This window comes from Lepidochelys olivacea (genome assembly GCF_965140295.1).
Source record: "Lepidochelys olivacea isolate rLepOli2 genome assembly, chromosome: 7".
Taxonomy (NCBI): domain Eukaryota; kingdom Metazoa; phylum Chordata; order Testudines; family Cheloniidae; genus Lepidochelys; species Lepidochelys olivacea.
In genome coordinates this window covers 86,882,449-86,909,663 of record NC_140417.1, presented here as the reverse complement: position 1 = coordinate 86,909,663, position 27,215 = coordinate 86,882,449, and the positions used below count along the sequence as shown (strand labels likewise).

The 27,215-nt window shown below is 42.9% G+C and overlaps 1 long non-coding RNA gene across 1 annotated transcript in view; it reads right to left on the bottom strand.

The window, feature by feature from the left end:
- Positions 1 to 20,145: 20,145 nt before the first annotated feature.
- LOC311523712 overlaps positions 20,146 to 27,215 on the bottom strand; it is a 56,535-nt gene continuing 49,465 nt past the window's right edge. The window contains exon 3 of the long non-coding RNA XR_014712410.1: positions 20,146 to 20,276. This is a non-coding gene — a long non-coding RNA (uncharacterized lncRNA). The remainder of the gene's footprint in view (positions 20,277 to 27,215) is intronic.

Below are 27,215 nucleotides of genomic sequence, written 5' to 3'. Positions count from 1 at the left end.
CATTTGGCTAGCACAGCCTGAAGGGACTGTTCTAGCAGCTGAAAATAGCTACACTGCAAAGGTGCTCCAGGTACATGTCCTTTCATCCTTGCCACACTGGTATACGCCCTTATTCTGAGTGCAGTGAGGATAATGATGTAAAAGGGGCAATAAGACAAGGGGAAGTTGTGCTGATCAAATCTAGGTTAATGAGAAAATTGGTGGCAAAGAAGCCTAAGTCACACCAATTTGGAATTCTGCAGTTGGGTAGAACGACTAATCCCATTTACAGCCCCCTGCTGGTACAGAAGGTTGGACAAGAGGGCTAATTCATTCTGCACTGCTGCCCTCCTGTGAGTACTTTTTGACATGCAGGGGAAACTCCATTGGCCTCCCTCTGGGAAGCTGACTGTGGACCTTCTGAGTTGTCACAGAGAAGGCAAGAAACAGTGTGAATGGTGGAGACATGGGAGGAAAGACCACAGACTTGCTACTTTTTCTGTATTTCAAAAAGGAAAACACTTCAAAGTATTCCTTTGAAAGGGAGAAAATGGAAAAGAAAGAAGGATGGAGAAAATGGGAAAAATGGCAATTGAACTTCCCTCCCTTACTGTCCCCTGTGATCCTAGTGGCAGTTTGTGGAAATGACTACTTTTAGCTCACTTCTTAAGGATAATGCTAACCAAATTCACTTTTCTCAATGGAAAGTTAGACTTGAAAATGGTTATTGGACCACAAACTGCTGTTGAAAGGAGGGAGGTACGGACTGTATTATACTAGAAATATTTTTATGTTATTGTGCGCACACAGAGAGAGAGACTAAAAATTTCATTCTTCTTATCCTTCTACTAGAGGGAAGATGCACTGCGTGACTCTCCTCCCCAATACTCTAATAAGAGTAAGCCATGGAAGGGTATGTGCATTTATAGGCTATTGATGTATTTCTCAGCTGGTTGGCATGCACTGCCTGTTGTAGCTTTTTGCTATATTGAATTGTGATGGATATGAATGAGATCCCTAAAGTGGGTTAACACTTCTGAAATGGCTCAATTTGTCAGATTCTATTAAGGCTTCATCTTTTTTTTTCTTGTGGGGGAGAGGCTTCACTTCAATGTAGCAAATGTAATCATCCTAAAATGTCTAATAGGGTTGACAAAATAATGTCAAAATGACTGAGTAGGGAGATAAATTGATATGAGTTCAACTTTCTGCACTTGTATATTTTAATGAAAACACAAATCATGAGCCTGTTACATATAATACCCTCAACAGCAGCTAATTGGAGGATTTCAAACTTGAAATTTCCTGGAATATGAAAATATCAAACTTCCATGATTTAGTTTCAATTTGTTACCCTAGTTTACTGTACAGTTTAAAAAGAGAAAGCATTACCCATTTTATAGGTATTTTTAAAGATTTGTCTTAAATACAGTAGAGTGAATAATCTGCAAGAGAAAAAAAAGTTATCCTAGAGCAACTTGCACTGCAATTTTATTCAAAATTGTTCAAATTTTTGAGATTAATTCTTAGTTTCAGTATTTGAAATTCAAATCTATTGACTAGCTTTGATTGTGCATGTAGGTCACATATTATATAGTCTGTTTCCTCACTGGCCATCTAATTAGAATCAGATTTCCAGTGTAAATAATGTCATTCTGGAGTTTCAAAATTCACTTTTCTTCAGTGAATTCTATAATACTCTTAAAATGTGTTTTTCCATAAATATTCTCGCCAGTAAACTTGTTAGCTAGAATATCTGCTAGAAAACAATGGACATTTCAGAGACTATGTACTGAAAATTAAATCAAATTTCATTAGTGGCAGAAGATAATAGAGAGGGACACCCATGAGTCAACTACAATGCTTCTCAAGTGAAAGGGAAAGTCAGCCAATAAAGCCAACTACATTTACTTGGAAAAGGCAGTGCCTTTGTCCACTCCTCCTCCATCTTTAAAAAGAAGCTAGGGCTGGCAGCACCACTCTACTGAAAGGTTTCAGAGTAGCAGCTGTGTTAGTCTGTATTCACAAAAAGAAAAGGAGGACTTGTGGCACCTTAGAGACTAACCAATTTATTTGAGCATAAGCTGAGCTGTAGCTCACGAAAGTTTATGCTCAAATAAATTTGTTAGTCTCTAAGGTGCCACAGGTACTCCTTTACTCTACTGAAATAGTCTTGAACTCAAGAGAATTCATGGCTCTTTCTGCACCCAGCTGCTTTGCAGGTGTACAAAGGAGAGCTAACTGAGCATTCTCTCCCATCTTGTGCTCCCGCAGTTACCAGACAATCCACCCCAAAAAAGACAACACACAGAATAAAAGTGAATTCCGTTTTTCATTAAGCACCAAGATTCATATAAAGTCAGTTCTTGGTTTTCCAAAACCAATCATTTTGCTAGTAACAATTTTAAATGAGAAATCAGACCAATGACTTATTATCAAAGATTGGAGATGGGGACAATCTCCTAAACCATCTTGTCTCCACCAGCAGAAACCTATATGACAGGTTTCAATTTTAATTTTGGAAGATACCAAGATACAGATCTTAGAGCGATCTTGAAAAACTTAATACTACGACCACCTACCATTTTAGCCTAAGGAAGACAGGAGGTCACAAACTCAGGAAGATGTCTGAATGACAGCTCTTATGCAGTTTTATCTTACTGTGAACTGAAGGCACTTTTTATGCCAAAGCCAATGCTTCAGAAATTATCCACGCTAGTGCTGTTTTTGCTAGTGCTGTTTTTGCAGATAATACATAAAGATTGATGGTTGTATGGAACAGATGGACAAGAGGCATGGTAGAGGTAGAGAGAGCTTTGGAGATGCAGAAAAGAGCTTTTCCTTTTGTGAAAGATGGGAAACTACCAAAGGGTCTCAAGAAGTGGGAAACTGTGTGTGACACTGTGATTGCATAAGCCTGGAAATGCCTTATTTACTGCCGGGGGCCAGCAATCACAAAATGTAAGGAGGCCTTGCAAGAGACAAAGGGCAGGCTGGACTTTTTTTCCAGCCAGAAACACTTACAAATCTTGGACTCATAGGAAGGATGAGATCAGACTAGGAGAGGACACATCTCAGGATTTTTATTTCAGTGATGTGCAACTCTCAAGTACTTTTTAAGAGTACATTGCTTGTGGTTAACAAATTCCTTTGCTGAGTCTATGTTCCTTCCTTGCCTGCCACATTATCCTCAAACAGGATCAGGTAGAAGTCCAGAGTGTCTGTTGTCTATGGGGAGTTCTAGGCACACGTGTGTAAGCAACCAGAGGTCTTGGGAAGCTCAAGCACTGATTTCAGGTTTTATGGTGCCAAGGCATTGGCATTCCAGATCCCAAAGGAAAGACATCAGATAAATGATTTGAGTCTGGGAGTGTGTCCTATATACCAGAGCTAGAAACAGTAACAAGCTTATACCCACACCCAGTTGATGTGGAAGCTTGTGGACCCAGGAATTGGGTCCACTTTGTTGTATACTTAAAGTTAACAATGTTCTGAGATTGTCTAATAACAGGCTCAAATGGGATTATTTAATAAAAGATTAACCATGTGAGATTAGTACAGCATTATCCAGAATACAGAAAGAATAGATACATTTCCACTCATGGTGTAAGGAAGAGACCTGGCCTCTGTGTCTTTCTCCCCTATAACTGGTGAGATGGCGACAGTTCGCAATCCCTACCTAATTCCCAAAAGCTCAGTCTTCTTATAGGTCTTTTGTGAGACAAACAAAACTTTTTCAAGGGAAAAATACTTTCCCATGGCTAAAAATTTACCTTGTGTTCTGTTTTTCTAACAGATGGAATTTCTTCAGTTTACCCAATTGATGAGGAATCTCTAATCCTGTCATCATTCCTGACAGCTGTGATAACCAGCAGTTTTTATGGAGTTAAAAGCATTGCAGAAAAAAATTGCAACAACAAGTACCTCTTATCACCCAGTCTTGTTTATACTATACTTCTGAAAAACACTTTATCAGTTTGAGGGGTCTTTTCCCCTCAAACTGAGCCAGCAGTGTGCCCTTGTTGCCAAGAAGGCCAATGGCGTTTTGGGATGTATAAGTAGGGGCATAGCGAGCAGATCAAGGGACGTGATCGTTCCCCTCTATTCGACATTGGTGAGGCCTCATCTGGAGTACTGTGTCCAGTTTTGGGCCCCACACTACAAGAAGGATGTGGAGAAATTGGAGAGAGTCCAGCGAAGGGCAACAAAAATGATTAGGGGTCTGGAACACATGACTTATGAGGAGAGGCTGAGGGAGCTGGGATTGTTTAGTCTGCAGAAGAGAAGAATGAGGGGGGATTTGGTAGCTGCTTTCAACTACCTGAAAGGGGGTTCCAAAGAGGATGGCTCTAGACTGTTCTCAATGGTAGCAGATGACAGAATGAGGAGTAATGGTCTCAAGTTGCAGTGGGGGAGGTTTAGGTTGGATATTAGGAAAAACTTTTTCACTAGGAGGGTGGTGAAACACTGGAATGCGTTACCTAGGGAGGTGGTAGAATCTCCTTCCTTAGAGGTTTTTAAGGTCAGGCTTGACAAAGCCCTGGCTGGGATGATTTAACTGGGAATTGGTCCTGCTTGGAGCAGGGGGTTGGACTAGATGACCTTCTGGGGTCCCTTCCAACCCTGATATTCTATGATTCTATTCCCTACACATCTATGATTCTATTCCCTACACATCTATTTTCCCCACAAGATAATTAGATACAGCCTAGCACACAATCCGATGAAATTCCTGAATACTCACTCACTCATGGGTTAGGAGCCAATGCTCTAGGCCTTAGAATTCAAACAAACTCTCCACTAATACCATTAGGATTTGGGGAGAATAGTTCATATATTAAACAGGACTAAAAGCTTAATCTTTACTAACAGGTGCTAACAACTTGAAACAGACAAGTGACCATGTGCTGGTACTGGGACCAAAAATTGTAACAATGGTCAGGAAATGGGATGCTTGCCTAGATCACAAAATCACTACAGCATCTGGCAAAACTCTGAGTAATTAGTACTTGCCCATAAAAGATTGGCTGGTGCTTCAGGTAAGGATTTCAGTGCACTGGCAGAGATGTGTAAGAGAAGCTTGCATAGCTCATTCTTGCATTCTGACTGGTTTGAGCAAGTACTGATAGAATCTCACATCCAGCGACAGCAAATTCATATTTTCTTTTTACAATGTCGTGCCTATGTCCACCTGTTTGCTACATTCTAAACGGTTTATTTAGTTTATACAGACACAGTACAAAATAAAATGTGAACACGTTCATTCTGTCTGGTCTCTATCTCCCCCTGCACAAACACAATGACTGCACAAAGAGGAGAGCTTGCCCATGTAGAAACCTAGGAGAAGATTAATCAAATCACAAAGAATATCCAAGACAAGAAGTATTCATTCACCCAAGCAATGAAGTAGAGCACCAAATTTTTCACACGACCACAAGGTGATTCAATTAAGACAGCTGCCTACTATGATAGATAAAGACTTAAATATCTCCATGGTCCCATATTCAAGCTGAGGAGCTGCCAAAGAAATTTGAGAGAGGCTTAGGAAATGGATTTAAAGCAGCAGCAAGGTGACTCAGAATTTTATCACCTAAAATCTGATTGATTCATACTGAGGATGTCTTGCTGGACCACTTAAAAAGAGAGAAAAAAATGAGGAATATCACAGGCCTTATACAAGCTCATCTAATAGACACCAGTGCATTATAACTTAATCTGTATTTTTCAATAATTTATTGTAATATGAAATGTTGAAATTAAAATTCCTGAGGAATAATAACCTGAATATAATGCTTTAGCATGTAGACTACAATTTAATAAAGACTTGTCTCCTTTACAAAACTTGTAACAATGTTTTCACAAGGAGTTCATAATTATGGCTCACTTTTAAAAAAAAAAATCTGTGTAGAAAGATATTGTTCTGGAAGCCTGATGTGAATAATCAAATAAGCATATGATAGCAAAAGAGAGAAAGATCTCTTATAGTTTAATGTTTAGGTGCTTAACGTTATCCCTTCAACTTCCACATCATCCAACAGCCTTTTGTTCTAGTATGTACAGCAGAATAGATGAAGTAGAACTCCATCTAGATAGAGTCTTTGGTGATTGCTAGTGTGATATTTCTCTTTCACTATTTTATCCAAAATATTCAGGGCTTTTATGTAGAGCATTCAGTAGTGAAATGCTCCTCTGTTTGTGAGGCTTCATTTAAAGTAGCATTACTTGCTGTGAAAGTACTTGATATTTACATATAGACTAATAATTGATGGCCCTAGAGAGAATATCAAGCTATATTTCACTTGAGTTTTCTGCTGAATTCATAAATTGTGAGAAGAGGTTGAGTGGTTCATTACTGGCAAAGTGCCAACAAGAAATTTAGATTTGTATAGTATTTATTCAAGATTCATCTGGTTTTTGGGGTTGTTTTTTTTGTTTGTTTGTTTTTTTCAAAAAAAGACTATTAAAAGGGAACTTACCAACACAAGAGAGGACCACAGACAAGTGTGTGCGCACATGTGGGATAGTCAACAAATGAAATCAGCTCATCTAGATATTTACCTAGTTTTACAACAGGCTACATAAAAAGCACTAGCGAAATCAGTACAAACTAAATTTTCATACATACAATGACTTGTTTACATTGCTCTATTTACTATACTCTGAAATAGAAGTACAATATTTATATTTCAGTTGATTTTTTAATTATATGGTAACAATGAGAAAGTAAGCAATTGTTTAGTAATAGTGTGCTGTGACATTTTTGTATTTTTATGTCTGATTTTGTAAGCAAGTATTTTTTAAGTGAGGTGAAACTTGGTTACGCAAGACAAATCAAACTCCTGAAGGGTGTACAGTAGTCTGGAAAGGTTGAGAGCCACTGCACTAATATACTACACCATACACCCACAACCCATACACTCCTATCCAGACACCCCATGGTCCTGGCTGTCTGGATTTCTTCAGCAAAAAATACAAGTGAAATAACAGTATCCTTCTCCTTCACTGCACCAACGAGGATAGTGTTTGTCTTAAAGGATGCAGAAAGATGATAATCTAGTAACCTGTATCTACAGTTTACAAATGGCACCTGCAATTCTCCTATAATCACTTATGGTGGGATCAACTGCAGGTAAAAATGATCAATTTTAAGCTCTCTAGCTGACTGACTGAGGAATGAGCGAGAGGGTGAGCAACGAGGTGACTGAATAAAGAGGCAGTGAACAGTGCATGATTATCTTTAGCAACTGGTGAGTCACATGCCAAAATGCATAATTCTATGCCGTGTCTGTCCTTGTCTACTCATTAGCCTCTTTAGTAAGACAAGAATATAAAAGTAAGTTTTATCATTGAAACTTTAGACCCTAATTAAACAAGCCTTTTCTTTCTTAAAGGGAATTCAAAGACAGGAGAAGATGGGGCTGCAACCAAGTACATCACACACAAAAATGCAATGCCATATGGCCAGAAAACTGTAACTAATTTACAAATCGTGATTTTGTAAAATAACTATTTCAGCTATATTGTTGCAAATAGGGAGTAAAGGAATAACAGACATCCCTCAAAATAATTATGAAATTTTCTTCTGGTTTTCATCTGATCAGGTTAAACAAAGCAAGACAGATTACTCCAGAGACCTAGGCTATTTATCATCAGTATTTTAAAAGTCTGAACACTATTATCTGCATTAGCTTAACCAAAATGTAATAAAAAAAACCCACTTAACAAAAACAGTTTTAAAAGCTTCCCTTAAAGATACTGAGCAACACCAGAAATTGTTACAGGATTCAGGACATTGGATTTTCTTCTAAAAGCATTCCCAATAATAGCAAAATTAGCCTTCTTTCAATACATTTCCTCTTCTGAGTCTTTACAAAATATTAACTGCATTATGATGAAAGAAGGCTTTTTTATCTTCGGCAAGGTAGCAAAATACATTCAAGATTAATTATACTCTGTTGGTAAACTTAACATACATCTGCAGCATTTGGGGTATCTATTTTACAACCTTATTTTTTTTCCCACTGCTATTTAAAGAGAGCAGGGATGAGGGCAACTTTGGGAAATACCCAGGAGACGTTCTTCAGGGAAGGGAATGCGCTCGGTTTCCCAAGGTTAAGGGTATTGGAATCTAGCTTAATTTGTACCGTCAGTGCCAACTGATTGCCTAAGCTTTAATGATATGCCTCCTGGAGCAGTACTATCCTGCTATTAAAGATGAGGGCCCTGGATATATGCCAGGGGGCAGGGAAGGTAATGAAATAGAATAATAGTTTATGTAAAACATTATTTACTTCCTTATATACAAGGCAAGGCTGAAAGGGCTAGAATCCATAATATGTGGATTAGTTAAGTACTTATACAAGGAGATCAACTTAATTTGGTTTAAAATTAAAGATATGCAAGGGCAAATACTCCCATAGCAAATAAAAACATTTGAGACCAAGTGATCTCAGACGTGACAGCCCCACTTTACAAGCACCCCTCAGCTTCAGAGTTCCCAGCTCCCAGGCACATCACTGCTACAGTTCCTAGACAAATTTCAATTGCATACAAAGTGTCCCTTGCTCTCTAGAGAATGCCACCATCACAGTCAGAGTCCAAAAACAGCACATCATCTCAGACCTGGATGCAAACAGAGTATACTGTTCTCTGAGAGCAAGGGATTCTCTCTCTGGTATAAAGTCTTCCTGTTAAAAAGATGGGTTTCTTAATGAGACCCCAGTAGTCAGTCCCTCCCTCCCAGGGCTTACAGTTTGTAAAACCACTTCAGGGTACTAAAGGTATTTTCCTTCCCCTTTCTATTAAGCCTATTAACTCCTCCTCCACTTACCAGGTAAGGGTATAAACACCCACATCATATAAGGGAATAATGGAAACTCTAAATCCAGCCTGAAGTCAAGTTTAGGCAAATGAGTTAACAGGGGGAATGATCTTCAAATGTACTATTTAAATGTATTCATCTGGATTTTTAAAGTCTGACTCTATCAAATCTGGTTCCGATAGGGTCCTGGTGCCCATATGCATGGGTAAGGGTCAACAGCATCACGACTTCCTTTTTTTAAAAGCATTTCAGTTTTTTATATACCAAAAACCAACGGGGCTGATTCTGACCAGTAAAGAACGACAATGTGATACTGAAAGAGCAGTACTTAGGCATAATTCCTATTATATCAAAACCACAGAAGATGGGATTACACAAAGATTTACAGAAAAATTAAAAGAGTCATCATAATCAGAACTAGAATTAGAAACTTGAGAAAGTTGTCATCATCATTAACAACAGAAAGAGCCATTAAACCTTAACTTTGTTTACAAAAATCTTTTAGAATAAAGGAAGGTCTGTTTACCTTGTGAATTCTAGGACTGCTGAGCCAGACAAGATGGGTTCTGGGAGGGAACTGGAAGGATTGCTGATAGAGTGAGGATACGTCTACAGTATGAAATTATTTCGAAATTATCCTATTCGAATTTTCGGAAGCTATTTTATACATTCGGTCTTCTGTGTCCCCACTAAAGCGTGTGAATTCGGCAGATTGCATCCACAGTACCAAGGCTTGCATCGAATGTCAGAGCGGTGCACTGTTGATAGCTATCCCACAGTTCCCGCAGTCCCCGCCACCCACTGGAATTCTGAGTTAAGCTCCCAGTGCATGATGGGGCAAAAACATTCTCGCGGGTGTTTCTCGGTGCGTGTCATCAGAAAGTTACGGCAGACAATCGTTTCACGCCTTTTTGGTGTGCAGACGCCATACTGCTTTCAGCAGATGGTGCACCGCTGCTCTCCTGCTACTATGAATCCACCTCTCCAACTCAACTCAGCTCAGCCATCGTGAACCAAGCAGCACAGCTTCCACCGCCAACTCTGCTCTCCCGCTATTGCCACACTTCCGAGCTCCTCCATGTTGTCTGTCCTGGGCTCCCAGCTCTGTGAAAGCCACAGAAGACAACCATTTTCCACTGTTGTTCGGCTACTGTGAACCAAACAGCACAGCTTCCGCCGCCACTCTGCTCTCCTACGTTTTGCACCCTTTTTCCAGGATTACCCTTGCAGGCGCCACAGCCATGGAGCCCGATCAGATCTCCGCTGCAGTTTTCACCATTGTAAATACCTCGCGCATTATCCAGCAATATGTGCAGTACCAGCAAAAACCGGGCGAGGAAGCGACGGCAGCACAATTACTATACTGATGAAGACATGGACACAGACAGCACGGCATGTGGCGATTGGGAGATCATGGTGCTGTTGGGCCAGGTCCATGCTGTAGAACGCTGATTCTGGGCCCGGGAAACAAGCACAGACTGGTGGGACTGCATAGTGTTGCAGGTATGGGATGATTCCCAGTGGCTGAGAAACTTTCATATGCATAAGGCCACTTTCATGGAACTTTGTGACTTGCTGTCCCCTGTCCTAAAGCGCAAAGACACCAAAATGAGAGCAGCCCTCACAGTTGAGAAGCGAGTGGCCATAGCCCTGTGGAAGCTTGAAATGCCCGACAGCTACCGGTCAGTCGGGAATCAGTTTGGAGTGGGGAAATCAACTGTGGGGGCTGCTGTGCTGCAAGTAGCCAACGCAATCATTGACCAGCTGCTATTAAGGGTAGTGACTTGGGGAAATGTGCAGATCATTGTGGATGGCTTTAATGTGCTGAGGTTCCCTAACTGTGGCGGGGAGATAGATGGAACACATATCACTATCTTGGCACTGGAACTCCAGGGCAGCCAGTATGTAAACCGCAAGGGGTACTTTTCAATAGTGCTGCAAGCACTGGTGGATCACAAGGGACATTTCACTGACATCAACATGGGATGGCCAGGAAAGGTGCATGACGTTCGCATCTTCAGGAACTCTGATCTGTTAGAATAACTGCAGGAAGGAACTTACTTCCCAGACCAGAAAATTACTGTTGGGGATGTTGAAATGCCTATAGTTATCCTCGGGGACCCAGCCTACTCCTTAATGCCGTGGCTCATGAAGCCATACACAGGCACCCTGGACAGTAGTCAGGAGCTGTTCAACTATAGGCTGAGCAAGTGCAGAATGGTGGTAGAATGTGCATTTGTATGTTTGAAAGCACGCTGGCGCAGTTTACTGACTCAGTTAGATCTCAGCGAAACCAATATTCCAATTGTAATTGCTGCTTGTTGTGTGCTCCACAATATGTGTGATAGTAAGGGGGAGACATTTATGGCGGGGTGGGAGGTTGAGGCAACTCACCTGGCGGCCAGTTTCACACAGCCAGACAACAGGGCGATTAGAAAAGCATAGCAGGGCATGCTGCACATCAGAGAAGCTTTGAAAGCCAGTTTCATGACTAGCCAGGGTACGGTGTGAGAGTTGTGTTTGTTTCTCTTAAAGTTACCTGCCCCCTATTATATATATGAAAGGAAATAATGTCACAATTGTTTAAAAACCTTTCTTTACTATTTGTTGCACAAAACTTTGAGAGAAATCAGAAGCTAGATGGGGGGGGTCATAGGGTTAGGGGGGTGGAGGAGGAGGGAAGGACAAGTCCAGAAACCAAATCAAAATTTAGGATATGCCAGCTTTCTGCTGCTTGTGCAATCCTCTAGGGTTGACTGTGTGGGTCCCCGTAGCCTCCCTCCCCGTGTTCTTGGGCGTCTGGGTGAGAAGGCTATGGAACTTGGGCAGGAGGGAGGGCAGTTATTCAGGGGCTGCAGTGGCAGTCTGTGGTCTTGCTGCCTTTCTCGCATTAGATCCACCATACAGCCATGTTTCACCATACACCATACATGTCAGTTTGCTCTCCCATGAGCTTAACCATAGCATCCTGCCTGCTCTCATTGCGCACGTCCCTCCTCTCTTCGTATTCATGTAACGCTTTACGCGACTCTGCAATTGTTTGCCTCCATGCATTCAACTGGGCCCTATCAGTGCGGGAGGACTGCATGAGCTCAGCAAACATGTCGTCGCAAGTTCATTTTTTCCGCCTTCTAATCTGGACCAGCCTCTAGGACGGAGTAGATAGGGGTCGCATTGAAACATTTGCCCCTGCTGCAGGAGCAGAAAAAGGGAGGGTAGTATTTTAAAAGATACATTTTAGAGAACAAAGGGGACACTGCTTCTCAGTGAAACAGGCAATTCATAGTACACAGCACATGTTCTTTCTGTACAAGGTCTCATTTTGCCTCTTATACTGAAGTGCCTGCCACTTTGGTGTGAGTAAGACATCATATGCAGCCAGGCAACAGAATTCAGCTTGCAGGCAATGGCCAGGCAACGGAATTCAGCTTGCAGGCAGCCTGCAGGCTCTCTGGGATGATTGCTTCACACAACACCCTCCCCACACACACACACACACACACCCCGCAGGGCTCCGATGAAGCTCTGAGCAGGGATGAGCCCTTTAAACTAAACACAAACAGCCCAGCTCAGCTGGGTTTCCCCCCACCCCCCATCGCGTGGCTCCGATCAAGCTCTCACTCACCAGAAGTGCCTTCTCCTGGGTCATGATCCGGGAGCATGCTTTGGGAGTAGGGGGATGCTATTGGCTCCAGCGTTAAGAATAGTTCCTGGCTAGGGGGGAAAACAGATTCCCCACTTGCCGCCTGTGCACTGTCCTCCTCCTCTTCATCCTCCAAAAACTCATCCTCCTCGCTCCATGCTACTCCCCCCTTGCAGGTGTCCATGGATGGTGGTGGGGTAGTGGTGTCATCGCCCCCCCATAATTGCATGCAGCTCATGGTAGAAGTGACCCAGAGTGCCCGTTCGCCTCCCTGGCTTTTTGGTACGCTTGCCTAAGCTCCTTGATTTTTGTATGACACTGTTCTGTGTCTCTGGAGTAGCCTCTTTCCGTCATGGCCCTAGAGACTTTAGCATTTGTATTTGTGTTCCTTTTATTGGAACATAGTTCTGCCATAACAGATTCGTCTCCCCAACATGCAATGAGATCCAGTACCTCCCGTTCGGACCATGCTGGAGCTCATCTGCGAATCCGGGACTGCGTGGTCTCTTGAGATGGTGGGCTCTGCATGGGAGCCTTTGATGGTGGACTCTGCATGGTCGCCTCTGATGGTGGACTGTGCTGATGGTCACTTGTGCTGATGGTGACCAAACAGGAAATTCAAAAGTTCCCAGGGCTTTTACTACCTACCTGGCTAGTGCATCAGAGTTCAGAGTGTTGTCCAGAGCAGTCACAAGGGTGCATTCTGGGATAGCTCCCAGAGGCCAATATTGTCAAATTGCGTCCACAGTACCTGTAACCAGGAACTGCGATCTTGATTTTAGCGCTACTCCACTTGTCGAGGTGGAGTACAGAAATCAGAGTAAAGAGCCCTTTAAATCGAAAAAACTGGTTTGGTCATGTGGACGGAACCAGTTTTATTTCGAGGTAACTCGGCTAATTCTGAAATAACCGCATACTGTAGACCAGGCCTGAGTGGGAGCCCCAGCTGGGTTTGTGGTACTAACTAGATTTAACGAAAGCTTTTAACTGAATTGCTTTACTCTTCTTCTGGACTCTCTTACTGCTCACTCCTCTCATCAGACTCTGCTGTACCCAGCTTCCATGAGTCACAAGAAACAAGGTCATCATAAGCCTTAGCAAAGCCTGGGGACACATCCCGGCTGTGAGTAGGATATGCATTTGTGTATTGAGGAAGCTCAGGTAAGTGACATTTGGATAACTGTGCTTGCACTGTAGACTGACTAAATGAAAGTTGTGGCTCTAGCAGTTGCCAGTAGCTACTATTATAGGAAGGGTACAACAAATTGTCCATTGTAATTTTCTCTCTCACATACACACACACTCATTCAGTTTGGGGTGGAAATTTCCATATTTGGTCCCTGTTCAAAGATGAAATTTTGAGCAAAATCCCTTGCAATTATTTGAGTTACAAGAGTAACAAAAAATACATTTTCCTAAAAGTAGAAATACTTTCTTTTTTCAAGTGTTTGCATATGAGCAAGTAGCATATCCACCATGTTCCAAAACGGCAGATGTGTACACTCAGAACTCACCCTTTTCTTGAGATCCAGCTTTAATGAGTTACCACAGTCATAACAGAACAGCCATCAAACCTGTTTTGCAAGTTTAACTGTTCCCTGAGATTAGCATAGACTAAAATCATCTGATGAGAGGCCTATTCCTATAGTCAGTGTGAGTTAACAAGCTGCACCTGCCACAGCAAGTCAGCAAAACTCAGCTCCCTCCATGGTTCCAGCTCCTACTAACCTACTTTATCAGTGTACCCAGGCACTCTGTTACAGAATAATTTAAGGGAATAATTTAAACAGCTGGACTTTTCAATAAGACCCTTGATTTATAATAGATTATAATGATTAAAACAGGCTTTGGGAAATATGAAAAAAATAGGCTGTAAAACAAAGATGATGGAGATTTGAAAATACTACACCCATCAAGAGAGGAGATAAGAACAGAACTAGGGAGTTTGGGGCTCCCATCCCATTAGGCCACCTCAAACACAATATCTAGGCAGTTCTGCAGAATAAATCATATAAAGTTAATCCTAACTCAAACTAGGTAGCACCTCAAATTCCACCTCATTCCATTATTAAAGTTATGAATGTTTAAACTAATGAACTAATTTTCTTCAAAGATCGCTTGTTTGGCAGTGTACATTCAGACTTAAAAGTCAGGACAAGTCTGAACACACTCAATAATAAAAATAATGCACAGTTATCTCTATTCTTTATTGGACCTAACAGAAGAGAAACATGAATAAGGTGCTTTGCACATTCTTGTCTTTTTTCTTATTGTTTCTTTTGGGTTTTTCTTTTTTTTTTTTTTTTTTTTTGGTAAAAGTGGTTGTCTGTATAACAATTCTGAAGTAAATTTAAAAATGCTTTGACATAACAGAAGTCCAAATAATAATGAAAAACATATCTGGGTGGCTTGGCTCTGGGGAGGGGATGAGAGGGCTCCTCCAGAAAGGTGGTAGGACTTGGGGCTTCAGCTGGCCCAGAGCTCCTCTGGCTAGGTGCGGGGGGAGGTGCTTGGGTCTTCTCTGGGTGGGGGGCTTTTGGCTCCAGCCACAGGGGGCGCAGGGAGTCTCAGGGCTCCGGCTGCCAGGGAGTGGGGGCACGGGCGGAAGGGGTGGAGTCGGCAGCTAGCCTCCCCAAAAGGGGGCTCCGCCCACTGCCCATATGCCCACCACTCACCTCCTTTTAAGGGATGGAACTACAGATTTCATCCTCACTGCTGGATTTCCTGACTTTTGGTATCTCAGCCTTAAAGTTACATAAACACTATTTTTTGAATGGTCTCTATATTGTAGCTTGTTTTCATTCAAGTCTGCAAAGTTCTTTGGGATCCTCCCTGATGTAACAGTCGAGATAAAAATAAGGTAATTTATATAAGTAATGTCCAAGAATACATGGCTCCAGAGTTTTGGTTCAGCCTATGAACTAGAGAGGAGCCAGCCTTAAAGTCCAGATTCAGCAAATGGTGAGTTTATTGGTCTCTGGGCTTTTGGTTAGGGCTCATCTCTCATGCATTTCAAACAATATTCAAATAACAGATTCCAAGGCCAGAAGGGACCATTGTTGTTATCTATTCTGACCTCTTGAATAAGCCATAGAACTTCATCAAAATAACACTTAGAGTATATCTTTTAGAAAAACATCCAATCTTGATTTTAAAATTGCCAGCGATGGACAATCCCCCATCACCCTTGGTAAATTGTTCCAGTGGTTAATTACCCTCTCTGTTAACAATGTCCACCTGTTCCCAGTCTGAATAAGTTTAGCTTCAGCTTCCAGCCATTGGCTTCTGTTACACCTTTCTCTGATAATTAAAGAGCCCATGATCAAATATTTGTTTACTAGGTAGGCACTTATAGACTGTAACCAAGTTACCCCTAAACCGTCTCTTTATTATTATAACAACAACAGAAGAACTTCTTGTTCAACAAATTATAATAATGAAATAGTAGGGAAAAATAAACTTCACTTGCAAGGGGGGAAACAGTAATGCAGTATTGCTGCCTCAGAACTTTAAGGAATCTTCATAAGTATGGTTCATTGCAGTAATAAAGTCAAAAAACTATTATTCAAAAAGAACAATTACAACAATGCAAAGTAGCCAATCACAACTCACTGTGAGAGCTTCATTACAGCAACAGACTAATATTACAAAAGAAAATTGTAATACACAAGTTATTTTGAGCAAAAAGAGTACTATAGGGCAACATAAATGTAACAGTATTTTTTATCAGCAACAATATTTACATTCAACCGTTATTAACAAATTTATTTGAGCATAAGCTTTCGTGAGCTACAGCTCACTTCAGAAAGCTTATGCTCAAATAAATGTGTTCGTCTCTAAGGTGCCACAAGTCCTCCTTTTCTTTTTGCGAATACAGACTAACATGGCTGCTACTCTGAAACCATTCAACAGTTATATATACCAGCAAGAGGAGATAGTGACACATCATAACCTAGAATGACAACTGGAGGTTTACACTAAATCACAAGAAGCATAACAAAATGCAGGAAGCTTTTCACTTTTTTCCCAAAAACACAACCCTGTCATTGCTAGTTTGGGGATAAAATTAAACTCTATCTCCACAGAATCTCACCCACCTGCTCCTGTAGTAGGCCCATAACCTCTGGCTGAGTTACTGAAGTCTTCAAATCTTGATTTAAAGATGTCAAGTGACAGAGAAGTTACCATTTACTCTGGTTCAAACCAGCATGTGATCTGTGCCCCATGCTGCAGATGTAAGCAAAAAAAAGCATCCTAGGATTGCATTAGCCTTTTTTCATGGCCACATGACATTGGTGGCTCATAGTCATCCTGTGATCAGCCAATACACCCAGGTCTTTCTCCTCCTCTGTTGCTTCCAATTGATATGTCCCCAGCTTATAACAAAAATTATTGTTGCTAGTCCCGAAGTGCATGAGTCTGCACTCTTAAATATCATCTAATTTCTATTACCCAAGATTTTGAGGTCTGTATGATATTACGGTCCTCCTTTGTATGAACAATAACTCCCAATTTTGTCTAATCTTCAAATGTTATTAGCACACTCCCACTTTTCATGCCAAGATCATTAATAAAAATGTTAAATAAGTTTACTCCCAAGACAGATACTTGAGGAACTCCACTAGTAACGTCTCTTCCCCCTGATAGTTCACCTTTCAGCATGACCTGTTGTAGTCTCCCCCTTACCCAGTTCCTTACCCACCCTTAAATTCTTGCATTAATCCCCATCTTCTCCAATTTAATTAATAATTTCCCATGTGGAACTGTATCAAATGCTTTACTGAAATCCAGGTAGATTAGATCAGCTGATTTTCTAGACAAAGGAAATACAGTAATCTTAAAGAAAGATCAGGTTGCTCAGGTACAATGCTCTCCTGGAGGTACTCTGAAAGCAGAGTTTCTGGGGAGGGCTGCCTTATTTCGTCCTCCACGATAGGACACTTTACCACGCCAAGCCAGTAGCAAGTATTCTGCAATCATTGCAGCACAAAGCATGGCAGTGAATGGTCCTGGGTTTTGGTCGCATTCAAGCAACATTCGGTCTATATCTTTCTGTGTTAGCCTCAGTAGAGTGATATTATTCATGGTCACCTGGTTGAAATAGGGGAATTTTTGTAAGGGAACAGTAAAAGGACCCCATTCATACTGGGCTGTTTGCGCTTGGCTAAAAGGGATCATCCCAGAGGATAGCCACATGGTGGGGGGGAGGGGTGAAGGGATCATCCCAGAGAATAGCCACGTGGTGGGATGGGGGTAGGTGTGTGCTGCACATCCACCCGAAAACCACAGCCCCTCCTTTTAAATGTGAAGCCCAACCCATCGCTTGCTCTGGGAAAGGAGGGCGCTGCAGTTTGAAACCATTCCCACATGTTATGAAGGCATAAGAAGCCAACCCCGCGTACCAAAAGGCTTACCATGGCTGACTGGAAACCGAATTCTGTTGCCCAGCCGTGTGTGATGTGTCACCATACCGACAGGCGCTCAATATAAAAGGCAAAATGCAACCTTGTACCTAAAGCACAAGTGCTGTCTGCTGTGAATTGCTTGATTCACTGTGAAAGAGTCTCCTTTTGTTCTCAGAAATTTTAAATTTCTTAAATTTTACTCTCCCTTAAATTTTACTCTCCCTTTTTATCTCCCCCCAGGTGCAAATGTTTCTACGCTCCCACTATCATCTCCAGCCCAGAGGTTATCAGAGATTAGAAGGCAAAAAAAATGCACTCGCGATGGCATGTTTTCTGAGCTCATGTAGTCTTTCCGCACTGATAGGGCACAGCTTAATGCATGGAGGCATTCAGTGGCAGAGACCAGGAAAGAATTAAGTGAGTGCGAAGAGCGGAGGCAGGACACGATGCTGAGGCTAATGGGGGAGCAAATGGACATGATAAAGCATCTGTTGGGGGAGCAAACGGACATGATGAAGTGTCTGTTGGAGCTGCAGGAAAGCCAACAAGAGCACAGACCCCCGCTGCATCCACTGTATAACCACATGCCCTCCTTCCCAAGTTCCATATCCGCTTCACTGAGATGCCCAAGAATGTGGGGACAGGGGAGGCTCCAGGCACCCAGCCACTCCACTCGAGAGGATGGCCTAAGCAACAGAAGGCTGTCATTCGAACAGTTTGATTTGTAGTGTGGCTACAATAAACAATGTGTCATTGTCCTTCCCTCCTCCCGCACCCCACCCAGGCTACCTTGTACATTATCTCTTTTTTTTTTTAAAAGAAAGAGAGAAAGAAAGCATGGTTTCAAAACAATAGTTACTTTATTTCGAACAGGGAAGGGTGGTTGGCTTACAGGGAATTAAAATCAACAAAGGGAGGGGGGCTTTGCATCAAGGAGAAACACACACAACAGTCACACCGAAGCCTGGCCAGTCATGAAACTGACTTTCAAAGCCTCTCTGATGTGCAGTGCGTCTTGCTGTGCTCTTCTAATTGCCCCGGTGTCTGGGTGCTCAAAATCGGACACCAGGCTATTTGCCTCAACCTCCCACCCCACCATAAACATCTTCCCCTTATTCTCTCAGATATTATGAAGCACACAGCAAGCAGCAATAACAATTGCAGGGAGGGATAGCTCAGTGGTTTGAGCATTGGCCTGCTAAACTTAGGGTTGTGAGTTCAATCCTTGAGGGGACCATTTAGGGATCTGGGGCAAAAATTGGGGATTGGTCCTGCTTTGAGCACGGGGTTGGACTAGCTGATCTCCTGAGGTCCCTTCTAACCCTGATATTCTAAGATTATTCAGTGGGAATGTTGGTTGCGCTGAGGTCTGATCTAGTCAGCAAACAGCACCAGCGAGCTTTTAAATGTCCAAAGGAACATTCTACCACCATTCTGCACTTGCTCAGCCTATAGTTGAACTGCTCCTTACTACTGTCCAGGCTGCCTGCGTAAGGCTTCATGAGCCATGGAAGCAAGGGGTAGGCTGGGTCCCCAAGGATAACTATTGGCATTTCAACATCCCCAACGGTAATTTTCTGGTCTGGGAAGTAAGTCCCTTCTTGCAGCTGCTTGAACAGCCCAGAGTTCCTAAATATGCGAGCACCATGCACCTTTCCCAGCCATCCCATGTTGATGTTGGTGAAATGTCCCTTGTGATCCACCAGTGCTTGCAGCACCATTGAGAAGTACCCCTTGCTGTTCACAGACTGGTTGGCAAGGTGGTCCGTGCCAAGATGGGGATATGCGTTCTGTCTATTGCCCCACCACAGTTAGGGAAACCCATTGCAGCAAAGCCATCCACTATGACCTGCACATTTCCCAGAGTCACTACCCTTGATAACAGAATGTCAATGATTGCATTGGCTATTTGGATCACAGCAGCCTCCACAGTAGACTTGCCCACTCCAAAATGATTCCCGACTGACCGGTAGCAGTCAGGCGTTGCAAGCTTCCACAGGTCTATCGCCCCTCGCTTCTCAGTGTCAGGGCAGCTCTCATCTTGATATTTCTGTGCTTCAGGGTGGGGGAAAGCAACTCACAGAGTTCCATTAAAGTGGCCTTATGCATGTGAAAGTTTCGCAGCCACTGTGAATCGTCCCATACCTGCAACACTGTGCGGTCCCACCAGTCTCTGCTTGTTTGTCAGTCCCAGAATCAGCATTCCACTATATCAACCAGCCCCACTGCCGCCATGATGTCCCAATTGCCACAGCCCATGCTTTCAGGAACATCTGTTTCCATGTCCTCATCAAAATCCTCCTTGTGCTGGCATCTCTTAGCCCAGTTCTGTATATACTCCAGCATAATGCGCGAGGTGTTTTCAATGCTTACAACAGCAGAGGTGACGGTGAGCTGAGCAGGCTCCATGCTTGCCGTGGTATGGCGTCTGCACAGGTAACCCAGGAAAAAAGATGCAAAACGATTGTCTGCAGTTGTTTTCACGGAGGGAGGGGCAACTGACGACATGTACCCGAAACCACCCGCAACAATGGTTTTGCCTCATCAGGCATTGGGAACTTAACCCAGAATTCTAATGGGCAGCAGAGACTGCTGGAACTGTGGGATAGCTACCCACAGTGCACCACTCTGTAAATAGATGTTAGCCATGGTAGTGAGGTGTAGCCAGCCAGCCAGCCCCACCCCCGACCAGCATTGCTGGAAACACAGGAGGAAGCCGGAACAGGGCACTTAACATATATTCCAGCACAGCCTTTGAAGCTGTGAAAGCACAGGTGTGCTGCTACAATGTGCCTCTGGGAACAGATACGACGATTAAGCTCACAGCAGGCAGAGGCCCTGTGACAGACATGGCTCTTAGCCCCTACTAAATAGCGTGATGCACACACACCAACATCCTAGGTGGGAAAATATTTACCCTGATAAAAGAAATGTCCAGTAGTCGAAACTTATTGTTTCTCTCCCTTGCAAGTGTAAACTACTCTTGCGAAAGCTGGCGTCACCCCGACAGACCAGCCTCAATTTGGCATAAGAAAGGAGAAAGAGAATAAAGGAGTACAGAGGTATAAGTAGGGGACCTACAGCACCATGATTTTTGAGTGCTTTTCACTATCTATCTGCTGGTCAGATAAGTGACAGCCTCCCAAGGCTTCTGCAGCTAAGAGGGTCCCTACGCCTTGTCCCTTATTCGTCTTTCCGCGGAATTGAGTGACCGATCCCGGCTTGGCACCACTGGAATCGAGAGATGCAAGGAGGGTAAGAAGCACCCACACCTGATCTCCTACCTTTAGTGTACATATATTTTGAAATAGAGCTCTATACTTTGTTTTCTTTCTTTGGGATTGTGGCTTCAGTTTTGTAACTTCTTTGTGTGTGTAACATCTCTACATTTAAATAAGTAGGCACTAGCAATTTTGTAACCACATGATTAGAATCTAGCTTAATAAATTTTGGTAACCATTTGTGCATAAGCCTGACTTGTTTTCTCTGGTTTACTGTAAAGCAGCCAACACAATTAAAGAACCTCAGCCATTTTGGCTCTAAAGCCTGGCCATTAGGTGAGAGTACTAAGAGCCTAGCGTTGAGTTGTGCCGCCTCCACGGGGCAAACTCTTGGGGCACCTGTCAGTCAATCCTGGCTGCCCGCTGCGAAGGAGCTCTGAGCTCTAGCACTTAAAGTCACGGGTGTGGAGAGGCTCTTAGTGCTGCCATTGGGGCACCTGTCAGTCAGTATTGACTGCCCGCTGCGAAGGAGCTCTGAGTTCTAGCAGTTAAAGTCACGGGTGGTTAGGACCTTGGGGCATCCGTCAGCCTAGCCCGGGCTGCCCGCCGCGAAGGGACAGTGCGTCCTAGCGGTTAAAGTCACAGATGGTATAAACGGGCATAGCTGGCACCTCACCAAACATCCTTGGCCGTCGGCTAACATGAGGACACACTCTGCCGACTTAATGCATTTAGTGGGGACATACGCAATCGCCTGTATAAAATCAATTTCTAAAAATCGACTTCTATAAAATCGACCTAATTTAGTAGTGTAGACATACCCATAGATACTAAATTTGCAATTCTCCAGTCATAGGGCATGACCCCCAAGTTTACTGATTCATTAAAAATCCTTCTAATTGGTCTTGTCATTTCTTGTGCCAGTTCCTATAATAATCTTGAATAGAGATTATCTGGAACCCCAATTTGGTCCCATTAAGATGTCTGAATATGGTTTCTACTTCACATGCGGTAATTTCTAGTTCTGTATCTCGGTTCTAATTAGCCACCTGGCAACTGCCCCCAGTATCCTCATTATCCTTATTAAAAAGCAAGTCCAAGTATTCACTTAGGTGTGGGGGCCTACCTAGATTATCTTAATCTCCACCCCATCCTCAATGCTTAGAGGTCCCACTACTTCTTTCCTTATATGTCTAAATAACATTTTACTATTGGTTTTAATTTCCTTTACACGATCCAGCTTTGCTTAGCTTTTGGCATTTTTCATTTTTTCCATGCACTTACAGGTAGCTTTCTTGCTAATCCATTTCTTGTAGGCTTTCTGTTGTTGGGAGTTTTTTTTTAAAATAGCCTTTTGAGACACTTGTTCATCCAAATTACTGAACTTTTCTTCATTTCACAGCATACAGCTCCATGGGAATATGTGATACCCAAGTTCAGAATAAAACTAAATCATGTGGCTATCTGGTGATCATGGAGGAAATCACTTCTTACTCTTTTTGATGTCAGGTTTCAGAGTAACAGCCGTGTTAGTCTGTATTCGCAAAAAGAAAAGGAGTACTTGTGGCACCTTAGAGACTAATCAATTTATTTGAGCATGAGCTTTCGTGAGTTACAGCTCACTTCATCGGATGCATACTGTGGAAACTGCATGATGATTATTTATAGCCTCAGCAAAAAGAAGTTTTCACTGTGGAATCTGTTTTCCATTGTACAGCACTAAACTTGTGCTTTCATAGGAGAGGACTGATGCAAATAGGCAAAATGTAATTTCTGCTGCCATCACATACCTTCACTAGCTGAAAACTCCTGTATACTCAAATATAACATTCAGAATCACATCAGAGAAAAGAAGTAGGAATGTCCTAAGGCTAGACTGTGGAGACAAGGCAGCCCACAGAATCTTCCTGTGGTTCTTAGATAAATGTAGACTGAAAATGTCCCACGTGTCACCAACATACTGATTTTGTTCATGCTCAGAGATCTCACAGAACCTGGTAAAACTAATAAAACATTTATTTTAAATCTGCAGTCTAAGTGATGTACAGGAAGTTTTTGTCTGTAAGAAGAGAAACAAAGACCAAGGTATGACTTTCTGCACAGGGAAATTCCAGGAGGGCAGACTAGATAATTGTGATGGTCCCTTCTGGCCTTCAAGTCTATGAGTCTCCTACCAAGCCTGCCTCAAAAGCTGAAGCAGTAGCCAACAGTGCCTACTAAACATGATGCCATGTCAAATTACAGCTGGAAAAAGTTACTATATGAAATATCTGCAGGGTAAAAATCAGGGTTTAGTGTGTGAAAATATTTGAGAAATTAAAGAAAAGACAAAGATATACATGTGATATCCTGACATCACACTATAGGGCCTGAGCCATTGCCAAATTAAAACAACTGGAAAGCCTACTATTGACCTCAGTGGTTTGGATGAGGCCCATAGTTACTACAGAAAAATAAACATTGATTGGAATTAATCCTGTGTGTTACTTCACTGACATTAATGGGAGCACTCACATTCATAAAGTTAAGCATATGCATAAGTGTTTGCAAGACTGGGGCCACAAGCATTTGGAGCCAGATCCTTGGCTGTATTCAGCTTAACTAGCCCCCCTAAAGATTCCTTGTGTTGGGGAACCCTTGTGTGATGTTGACCAATCACTGCAGCTTGTTATGGCTACATAGCAGCACCTCTGCCTCCCTTCTGGTCTCTCTGAAAGCAAACACCTCAGGTCTTGGCCCTCTTGTCCTTTACCTGTTTTGGGGTAGAATTTTGTGATTCTTCCACTGTTAGACTGGGACTCAGGTGGCTTAAATCTGCCTTTACACCCAGACCTTCCTCCAATCTTGCACCAGCACAGCTTACATGAAGCTGCACATCTGCGTCTTTAAATTAAAAAAGAAGGAAAAAAAACTATATATGGAAGAGTTATATTTAGATGGAACTAGTTAAATAATGCCCCTCAAATACAATGCCCCATGGATGGATGGGTTCACTGATGATTTTTTTAATTAAAAAAATTGATTTATTTGTTGTACTCTGTCACGGTTCCTCCCCCACTCTGAACTCTAGGGTACAGATGTGGGGACCTGCATGAAAAACCTCCTAAGCTTATCTTTACCAGCTTAGGTCAAAACTTCCCCAAGGTACAAAATATTAAACCTTGGACTGGCCGCTACCACCACCAAACTAATACTGGTTACTGGGGAAGAGCTGTTTGGACGCGTCCTTCCCCCCAAAATACTTCCCAAAACCTTGCACCCCACTTCCTGGACAAGGTTTGGTAAAAAGCCTCACCAATTTGCCTAGGTGACTACAGACCCAGACCCTTGGATCTTAAGAATAATGAACAATCCTCCCAACATTTGCACCCCCCCTTTCCTGGGAAATGTTGGATAAAAAGCCTCACCAATTTGCATAGGTGACCACAGACCCAAACCCTTGGATCTGAGAACAATGAAAAAGCATTCAGTGTTTTACAAGAAGACTTTTAATAAAAAATAGAAGTAAATAGAAATAAAGAAATCCCCCCTGTAAAATCAGGATGGTAGATATCTTACAGGGTAATTAGATTCAAAAACAGAGAGAACCCCTCTAGGCAAAACCTTAAGTTACAAAAAAGATACACAGACAGAAGTAGTTATTCTATTCAGCACAATTCTTTTCTCAGCCATTTAAAGAAATCATAATCTAACACATACCTAGCTAGATTACTTACTAAAAGTTCTAAGACTCCATTCCTGTTCTGTCCCCGGCCAAGACGACTACAGACAGACACAGACCCTTTGTTTCTCTCCCTCCTCCCAGCTTTTGAAAGTATCTTGTCTCCTCATTGGTCATTTTGGTCAGGTGCCAGCGAGGTTACCTTTAGCTTCTTAACCCTTTACAGGTGAGAGGAGCTTTCCCCTGGCCAGGAGGGATTTCAAAGGGGTTTACCCTTCCCTTTATATTTATGACACGCCCCCCAAATCTCAGCTAGGGTGAAACACTGGCTGGGATTTCTTCCTGGAGCTCTAGGAAAACAGAGTTAATAAGACACATGCATCTCTAAATATACTACCAAGTACATAAAGACTAACAATATTTTCCACATCTCAAGGACGATTTTAACCAGTTGATTCTGGGAAACTTTCACGGGAGAGTGCATCAGCCACTTTGTTAGAAGCTCCTGAGATGTGTTGGATGTCGAAATCAAAATCTTGGAGAGCTAAACTCCACCGAAGAAGTTTTTTGTTAGTTTCTTTGACGGTGTGAAGCCACTTTAGTGCAGCATGGTCGGTTTGTAGGTGGAAACACCGTCCCCAAACATATGGGCGTAGCTTTTCCAGAGCGTAGACAATGGCATAACATTCTTTTTCAGTGACTGACCAGTTGCTTTCCCTCTCAGACAGTTTTTTGCTGAGAAACACTACAGGGTGGAATTCTTGATCAGGTCCTTTCTGCATTAAAACTGCTCCCACACCACGCTCGGATGCATCTGTGGTTACTAGGAACGGTTTGTCAAAGTCTGGGGCCCTTAGTACAGGGTCAGACATGAGTGTCGCTTTAAGCTTGTTAAAGGCCTTCTGACACTTTCCGGTCCACTGAACAGCATTTGGCTGTTTCTTTTTGGTTAGGTCTGTCAGTGGGGCAGCGATTTGGCTGTAGTGCGGTACAAATCGTCTGTAATAACCGGCCAAGCCTAAGAAGGATTGAACCTGTTTCTTTGACTTTGGGACAGGCCACTTTTGGATAGCATCCACTTTGGCCTGTAGGGGGCTGATAGTTCCTTGACCCACCTGGTGTCCAAGGTAAGTCACTCTGTTTAGGCCTATTTGACACTTCTTAGCCTTAACAGTTAGTCCTGCCTCCCTTATGCGCTCAAGGTCTTTTTGTAGATGTTCCAGGTGGTCTGCCCAGGAATCCGAAAATATGGCCACATCGTCAAGGTAGGCGACTGCATATTCTCCTAATCCCGCTAGGAGACCATCTACAAGTCTTTGGAAAGTGGCGGGTGCATTTCGCAGCCCGAAAGGGAGTACATTAAATTCATACAGCCCGAGATGTGTGATGAAGGCTGACCTTTCCTTGGCAGATTCATCTAGCGGTACCTGCCAGTACCCCTTGGTTAAGTCCAAGGTAGAGATGAACTGGGCCCGTCCCAGTTTCTCTAATAGTTCATCAGTGCGTGGCATTGGATAGTTGTCTGGGCGAGTTACAGCATTTAGCTTACGGTAGTCCACGCAAAAACGTATTTCCCCATCTGGTTTGGGAACTAGAACCACTGGAGATGCCCATGCACTTTCAGAGGGGCGGATTACACCCAGCTGTAACATATCCTGGATCTCCCGTTCTATAGCAGTTTTAGCTTGAGGAGACACCCGGTAAGGGTGGACCCTAATTGGGTGAGCATTACCTGTGTCAATGGAGTGGTATGCCCGTTCAGTCAGTCCTGGGGTGGCTGAGAACGTTGGCGCGTAGCTAGTGCACAGCTCCTGGATCTGCTGTCGCTGCATACGCCCAAAGGTCATGGAGAGGTTCACCTCTTCCACACCACCAGCACATTTCCCTTCGTAATAGACACCTTCAGGCCACTCAGCGTCGTCTCCTCCCTGGGCTGTAAACTGACAAACCTTTAATTCTCTGGAATAAAAGGGCTTTAGAGAATTAATATGATACACCTTAGGCTTTCGGTTGGAGGTGGGGAATGCTATGAGATAATTAACAGCTCCCAGGTGCTCCTGGACCACGAATGGCCCTTCCCACGATGCTTCCATTTTATGGGCCTGGAGCGCCTTTAAGACCATGACCTGGTCTCCTACTTTGAAGGAACGCTCTCTGGCATGTTTATCATACCAGGCTTTTTGCTCTTTTTGAGCATCCTGTAAGTTTTCTCTAGCAAGGGCTAAAGAGGTTCGGAGGGTGTTTTGTAGGTTGGTTACAAAGTCCAGAATGTTAGTTCCTGGAGAAGGTGTAAATCCCTCCCATTGCTGCTTCACCAACTGCAATGGCCCCTTAACCTCACGGCCATATACAAGTTCAAATGGGGAAAACCCTAAACTGGGATGTGGTACAGCTCTGTAGGCAAAGAGCAACTGCTGCAATACTAGGTCCCAATCATTGGAGTGCTCATTTACGAATTTACGTATCATGGCCCCCAAAGTTCCAT